General features: G+C 44.9%; 1 protein-coding gene and 1 long non-coding RNA gene across 4 annotated transcripts in view; one reads left to right on the forward strand and one right to left on the reverse strand.

Annotated features, from left to right (window-relative positions):
- Positions 1–2,705, reverse strand: part of LOC138420953 (uncharacterized) — a 199,477-nt gene extending 196,772 nt beyond the window's left edge. The window contains exon 1 of one of the 3 annotated variants that reach the window (XM_069554671.1): positions 2,238–2,705. The gene's annotated coding sequence lies outside the window, so the exon portion shown is untranslated. The remainder of the gene's footprint in view (positions 1–2,237) is intronic. The other 2 variants (XM_069554672.1, XM_069554673.1) reach the window with 2 other exon arrangements.
- Positions 1,815–7,119, forward strand: LOC138420956 (uncharacterized). Its single transcript, XR_011249370.1, has 2 exons — positions 1,815–1,943; positions 4,034–7,119. It is a non-coding gene; the product is annotated as an uncharacterized lncRNA (long non-coding RNA).
- The last annotated feature ends 536 nt before the right edge of the window (positions 7,120–7,655 follow it).

The raw sequence follows: 7,655 nt of genomic DNA on the forward strand, positions 1-7,655 counted from the left end.
CTCAACAACAATGAATCCCCAAGGAACCACGGGAAATTCCAAACTTTTCTGCCCCCACTCCCAGCCTCTTCCTCATCAAGGCTTCCTCCGAGAAGCGAACCACGTAGGAATCCTCAGGAATCCACAGCCTTTGCCAGCAAGAGGCCAGGCGCGGCTTCGTAAGTGACCCAGCCCACAAGGAAAGGCCTCGACTTAAGCGCATGTCACTCCCCTAATTACTCCCTGTGCTGGGAGTCCAACAATAACAGCGCATCTTTCACGGGCACCTCCCACCGTGAACTTGGGAACCTCGCATGCAGCCAAGCGCTAGGAAGTGCTAAAAGGGTCAGGGGCTGTGAGCGGCCTGCAGTCCCAGGCCTCTGGGGGAGAATCCCACTTGCTCTCTAGTCCAAAATCTGGGCCCCCAAAAAACTGCCTGAGCCCCAGCTTCACCAGGGCCTACTTCCTGAGACTGGGAGGGTCACCATGGGTGGGGCCCTTAGAAGAGCCAGTGGGTCACACAGCATCTGCACACAAGCTACCCAGGGGAAAAGGAGGTGGTGGGGGTAGAGGGGCCAGGAGATGTTTCCTTGAGGGTCACATTCACTTAGCAAACGCTCCCAAGGCAAATGCCCCCAAGGCAAATGCCCTACACTCTGAACTTTTTTTTTTTTTTAATATTTACTAATGAGTCCTGGCAGACCCTGGGAGGTGGCTGGTATGGTACTAGGATGTTATTAATAACAGCAAGTAAAACAGCAAAGTTCCTTAAATTATCATAGTGGGGGCAGGCAATAATCAAATTAATAATTTCAGGTCATGATAAGTGCTTTGAAGAAATAAAATATCCTTGCTGTGTGAGGGTGGGCAGGGAAATGGATTTTGAAAGCAGAGATCTGAATAAGGACAAGCAAGCAAAGCAAAGGCAAGAAATAATCACCCCAAGCAGAGGGAACATCAGTACAACTGTGAGGTCTCTGATTTAATGCTGATTGGGGGTTTAAGAAACGTTTTCTGAAAAAATTATGTTCTCTAAAGTCTAATACAAGGTAGAGTTGAGTTCTTTAGAGTGCAAAGATCAAAGTGCTATACTGGAAAATTTGTTCTCGGCTTTATGATGCAAAAAGAATGTGTGTGAATATATATTTACATGTCTCACAAGGGTCTTTAAAGAAAGCCTTTCGTGTCCTTTATCCTTTAAATTTTTATAACATAGGTTGAAAGTGTGATACAATCTTTAACTTCTAGCTCATGTATTGAGCGATCTTTTTCTCTGAACTAATGAAGACGTCTGTTTTCTTAGGATGTAATTAACCTCCCTGTTCTAGAATTTGAAATAAGAATGCCCTGTACCTCTAAATGCAACTATGTAAAAAGTATGTGTGCACATGGACCTAGGCAGTGGGAGATATAGGACAGGGGTAGGGTTGTTTTCAATATTGTTGTTAAAACATTTCAATGTTGTTGTTAAAACTGGGGAGAAAAGAATACATTGTGCACCACTGTGTGATCTTCTTGTCCTCGATGTTAATAAACGTGTTTTTCACTGTTGTTTATATCCCATTTCTAACATCACTACTATCTTACATCTGCTCCAAGCCGCAAAGTTGAAAAGTGCACGAGGTCTTTACCCACCCTTGTGCAGCGAGTGAGCCTGCTCACGTACGATCCATGTGCACCCTTCTTTCTCACTCTAGACAGAATTTCTTGGGGAGCCCTCAGGGCCCCCCCGACCCCGCCCCGCCGGCCATATTTCTCCCTAGGCTCTTATTAAAACCAGGTGCGCGGGAGGCGGGCCTTTTTGGACAGAAAAGCCTTCTCTGGGCCCAAAGCTCCCCCTTCCGGTGTGTTTTCTAGCGGGAACTCCGAGCAGAGCCAAGAGAAAGCAGGCAACTGGTCCTGGCCGGGCAAGCGGGGGTGACCTTGTCGAGACGGGCACGCGGCTTTGGCTGTGCAAGGGCAAGGTGCACAAGGGCAGAGAGTGAGGCTGGGGGCGGGGAGGGGGGTAAACACCCAGGGACCTGGGTCATTCCCGCTCCATGCCACGCAGGAGCGGGGACCGCGGGCCCCCAGGCCTGGCGGAAGAAGAGCGGAGGGAAGCCGCACCGGCCCCGTGCATTTGAACTTGAAACCCGGGCTGGCGGCGGACTCGGGCCAGACCGCCGCAAGAGCCGCGGGAGACCCCGACTCTCCCTCCCGGGGTTCGCCCGCAGCCCCGCGCCTGCTTGCAGAGCGTCCGCCGGATGCGCAGCGCTTACCCTCGGTGGCCGGTGTCGCTCGAGTCTCCTGAGACCGGGACGGCCCTTGTGGCGACCGGTCGTGAGTGACGCGGTGACCCGGGCCGCGGAGCGCACAGCGCGCCCGCCCAGGCCGCCGCAGCCCGGCGCCGGAGAGCCCGAGCTTCCGGGGGCGCGGGGCTGCCCGGCGCGGGGTCGCTGTGCGGTTCTCTGCCCGCGACTCTTGATCCGAGAGACTAGGGAGCCCAGCAAGGGGCTTAGCTTGAGGGCCTCGCCCCGCAACCTGAAGCTCGAATCCGGCCCAGCCTCTGAGAGGGCGTTGGCTACTTAGTTGGGTCAAAGATTGGCGTGCTGGCGCTTTGATCCGACTCTAGAGTGTTCAGACTAAGAAACAGGCCTCAGGAGAAAGAGGAGCATTGTCAGGTAGCAAAAAGTTAAGGGGCAGAGGGGAACAGAGACCCCAAAATAGGTACTTCCGATTTTTGAGTGGCTATTTCCTATTCCTTGGACCAAACATCAAACCGGCCTGTTTTCTCTTTTTCTCTAACTGCTGTCTTTTAAAGCCCAGTTACCAGGGTCTTAATAACCTTTCAGCCTGACAGCCTTGCTTTCTGAGGGACTGCATGAATTTTAAGTGACCTCAGGAAACAGACGAGGTTAGAAAACCCAGCCCATCCCAAATGTTTGCCTAATACACTGGGCTCTGTAAAAATCACTCCAAAGTGGATCACTCCAGCACATCTTCTGGCCTTGGTGCCCTGTTTGATGGGAAAAAGTGTTCTCAGCCTTAACCCCAAGATCCTGTGACAATTAACAAGTAAACTTCAGAGAAGTTTCCAGATTAAAGCTACTCTAATGATTTCTGGCAAAATACTGCCTACACCAGTTTCTCAAAGTTTGGTCCACAGACCACCTCCATTAGATTCCTGGGGGAATCCTTGTATGTTCAGGATTTAGAGCTTAGAGCTTACACTGTAGTTGACAAGTTAGATTAAGAGCGATGAGCCCAGAAATTTGCATTTTTAACAAGCTTGCCTTGTGAAATGTCTGCTCACTATAATTTGAGAACTACTAGACTTGGCTCTTTTGACATTGCTAAAATGGTGCTTGTTTTCCCATCTGGAACCCTCCCTCTCAACAGTATTACGCATTCTTTTTTTCCCCCAAGTGTAGAGTATGAAGTTTGTGCTGCAAACAAACTGTGCATTATTTCCTTATTTCATGAATTTTTAAAATGAAATTATGCCGAAAGCATTACGTCCCACTGTATAGAGCTCTGAGCACATACTGATAATAAAGTAGATGGGTGATACTATGTGAGATGGTTGGATGGCATTACCAACTCAATGGACATGAGTTTGAGCAAACCCTGGGAGATAGTGAAGGACAGGGAAGCCTGGCATGCTGCAATCCATGGGGTTGCAAAGAGTCGGACACGACTTAGTGAGTGAACAAAAACTAATGTTGGGCTGTTCATCATTCTGAACCACAGATATTCTTGTTCTGCTGCTGGAGACTTAATGTTTTGTGATTTGCCTCCTAACCACCAACCACCGCCCCACCTCCGCCCCCAGCCCTCCACAAATTCACTAATCCCCAGTGTATCCTGGCATCTGGTCCCATCCCTTCATGGCAAATAGATGGGGAAGAAACAGTGACAGACTTTATTTTCTTGGGCTCCAAAATCACTGTAGGTAGTGGCTGCAGCCATGAAATTAAAAGACACTTACTCCTTGTTATGACAAACCTAAACAGCATATTAAAAAGCAGAAACATTCTGACAAAGGTCCGTCTAATCAAAGCTATGGTGTTTCCAGGAGTCATGTGTGGATGTGAGAGCTGGACCATAAAGAAAGCTGAGCATCGAAGAATTGATCCTTTTGAACTGTGGTGTTGGAGAAGACTCTTGAGAGTCCCGATTGGACTGCAAGGAGATCCAAACGGTCCATCCTAAAGGAAATTAGTCCTGAATATTCATTGGAAGGACTGATGCTGAAGCTGAAACTCCAATACTTTGGCTACCCAATTTGAAGAACTGACTCATTGGAAAAGACCTTGATGCTGGAAAAGATTGAAGGCAGGAGGAGAAGGGGAGGACAGAGGATGAGATGGTTAGATGATATCACCTACTCAATCAACATGGGTTTGACCAAGCTCCAGGAGTTGGTGATGGATAGGGAAGCCTGGCATGCTGCAGTCCATGGGATAGCAAGGAGTCAGACACGACTGAGTGACTGAACTGAACTGAATCCCCAGGGTAGGGTTCCCCAGTGGCTCAGCTGTGAAGAATCTGCCTGCAGTGCAGGAGATGCAGGTCTGATCCCTTGATCGGGACAGTACCCTGGAGGAGGAACTGGCAAGCCACTCCAATATTTTTGCTGGGGTAATCCCATGAACAGAAGAGCCTGGCAGGCTGTAGTCCATAGGTCCACAAAAGAGTTGAACATGACTTAGTGACTTAACAGCAACAACAACCCCAGTGCAGTGGTGTTTGGAGGTGGGACCTTGGGGATGATTAGGTCATCAAAGCAGAGCCCAGTAGGATTGGTGCCTTTGTAAAAGAGGCCCCAGAAAGCTTCTTCATCCATCCCGCTGTGTGAGAATACAGCTAGTAGATGGCTGCCTATGTACCAGGAACTGGGCTCTCGAAAGACACAAAACCTGCCTGTGTCTTGATCTGGGACTTTGCAGCCCCCAGAACTGTGAGAAATTTCTGTTATTTATAAGCCACCCAGTCTATGGTGGTGTATTATACCAGCCCAAAGGGAGTAAGATACCTGCCAGTTTTTCTTCTACTGCTTCACTCAGCCTCAATTAGCACAGCTTTTCTTGGGTAAAATGGAAGCAGAGTCTGTGATCAAGATGGTTTCCAAACTGAACTGCACAACAAAAGCATCTATGGAGCTTTTAAAATACTGATACACACAGAATCTCAGCAGTTCCAAATATATTTGTTTGCAGAACCTATTTCATGAAACATCCTGTGCGATTAATGAGCTATCAAAAATAATACTGTCAAAAGTAGCACTGAACTGAATTTGAGGAAATAATTAAAGGCATAGACAGAATATTTGCAACAAAAAAACTCAAAACTCAGTTGCTTATAATATAAAGAAACTGGAAATAACCCAGATTTATCCAGCAGTAGAAAGTGGGTTATATAAATGGTGGTACATTTATACGAAGGAATACAAGAGAACCATGAGTGTAGTTTAGGGACTATTTATTGGTTTGGAATGATATTCTTGGTGAGTAAAGTGAACACTGCAACATGAACAATTGCTCCATTCTTATTTTAAAAAAGTAAAAAGTCTAGTGATAACCAACAGAAGACCCAAGAAATCAGACTCCCAAGCTGATGATAGTGAGCTTTGGAAAGAATCCTAATTTGCACTGCAGCACTGGGAAACAGAACATAGAGCTGTAGTTGGAAATCTATTGAAGAAGTAAATTGATAACCTCTCCAGGTCATTACACCTGGGTGACTGTGTCTTACCAGCAAAATACTGGAGGTTTATTCCTCGGGGAAGCTAAGTGCATTAAAAACAAGAGGATTAAATGAAAATTTAGATACAGCCCAAGCCCTGATCTCTAGTAGTTTGAAAGCCTGACGTATATCTTCTAAGGAGAAGGTTGCAGAATTCTTCTCTGATGAATCTGGCCAGCCAAAAAGAAAAGAGGGATGTCCCTGGCAGTCCAGTGGTTAATCTGCTTTCCAATGCAGGACATGTGGGTTTGGCACGTAGGTTCGATCCCTGGTCGGGGAGCTAAGATCCCGCATGCCTCGTGGCCAGAACATAAAACAGAGGGATACGATAACAAATTCAATAAAGATTTTTTTTTAATGGTCCACAACAAAAGAACAAAGTGAAAAGATGCTGACAGGACAGGCTTATGAGCAGATCCAATAAGATCACCCTGTGGTGAAGCCCTTAGTTGATAAGCCCCATCCTCACAATTCCCAATTAGTTCTTTTTTTTTTTTTTTCCCACTTGAATACCAAGAATCACTTGCTGTTAGAAGAAAGATTCTAATGTTAAAGAGATGGTAAGAACAAACAGAAAAGACAAAGGCTATTGAGGGAGAAGAAAACCAGTATGCTTTCTTCATTAAAATTCTCAGAGAAATAAAAGAATATATGCATCCATGAGCTATCAAAAAGTACTATCAAACGTAGCACTGAACTGAATTTGAGGAAATAGTTAAAGGTATTTAAAATAGTACAAGCTATTTAAAAAATACAAAGCAGAAATGAGAACAAAGCGGAGCTCTTGGACATTAGCTATATGAAAAAAAAGTACTAAGGGATAAAAGATATAGGTAACAAGAAACGATATCATGTTTGCCAAACTTGTTGGCAAGATACAGAGCCAACTGGGGGAAATTTTGAGGCTACCGTAATAATTACATAAAAACTTCAGCAAACAAACAGAAAATAATGTAATTATTATTCCTAAGACAACTTAGAGTTGTGAGTCAAAGGAAAAGTGATCTTCATACTTTTTGTACTACATGGCTCAGCAGTGAATTGTGTGTTATCTAGTCATGATAATGTGAACACTAAATATTGATCTAACCAAACTTTTATGCTAGACCTGCATCAAGAAGATGAGGGTGTGAGTGTTGTGTACCAGGGTGGGCAGGTGAAGATGGACGCTAAATGCTTATATGCCTTCATGGAAATCAACAGAAAATGCCTAAAAAAGAAAACTCAAGAAGTGGTTTAGACATATGTGTTAAATACCAAAGTGAACAACTATAAGATTCGAAGTAGTTCCCTCCAAAAATAAATCAGAAAATTGAGGAGATGGAGTAGCTTGGGAACTGCTATTTGTTTGTGGTAAACCTTGGAGAACAATGTGGATGTATAATTTGGTAAAAATAAAAACTAATTTTTAAGAAAGAAGACCAATACCATTCTAAAGCTTTTCCAGATAGTCCTGAAAAGTCTGTTTCTACCTCCTGGTTTTCTCCAATCAAACCTACTTTTTTTCCAAGCAGTAGTTTTCTGCACGACTCCTCTGTGATTCTCTGCCATTGTATACACATTTTTATAAAATAGGCTTTTGTGAGCTAGCCTGGGAACTTAACCATTGCTTATATTACTTCTCTGGAGACATGTATTTCAAGTTCAAACCAAACAACTTCCAAAAATCCTTTCAGAACTTCTCCTGTTTGTTGATTGGGGACTGTATTATCCATTCCCATAAGACTTTACATACAACACAGCTGAAAAGACATTTGAAAAATCATAGAATATTGCAATTACATCTGACACTGTGCCAGCTGGTACAATCAGTGAGTGATGTGGCTACTGTAAAGAAGAAGGGTCAGGGAGAGTCATCAGGGAAGACTTTGTCAAAGAGTCTCAATTCAAGCTGAACCTGCAAAGATGGATTGTACACAGTTTAAATGGTGGCATCAATCAGGATTTTGTAT

This window comes from Ovis canadensis, chromosome 15 (assembly GCF_042477335.2).
Source record: "Ovis canadensis isolate MfBH-ARS-UI-01 breed Bighorn chromosome 15, ARS-UI_OviCan_v2, whole genome shotgun sequence".
NCBI lineage: Eukaryota > Metazoa > Chordata > Mammalia > Artiodactyla > Bovidae > Ovis > Ovis canadensis.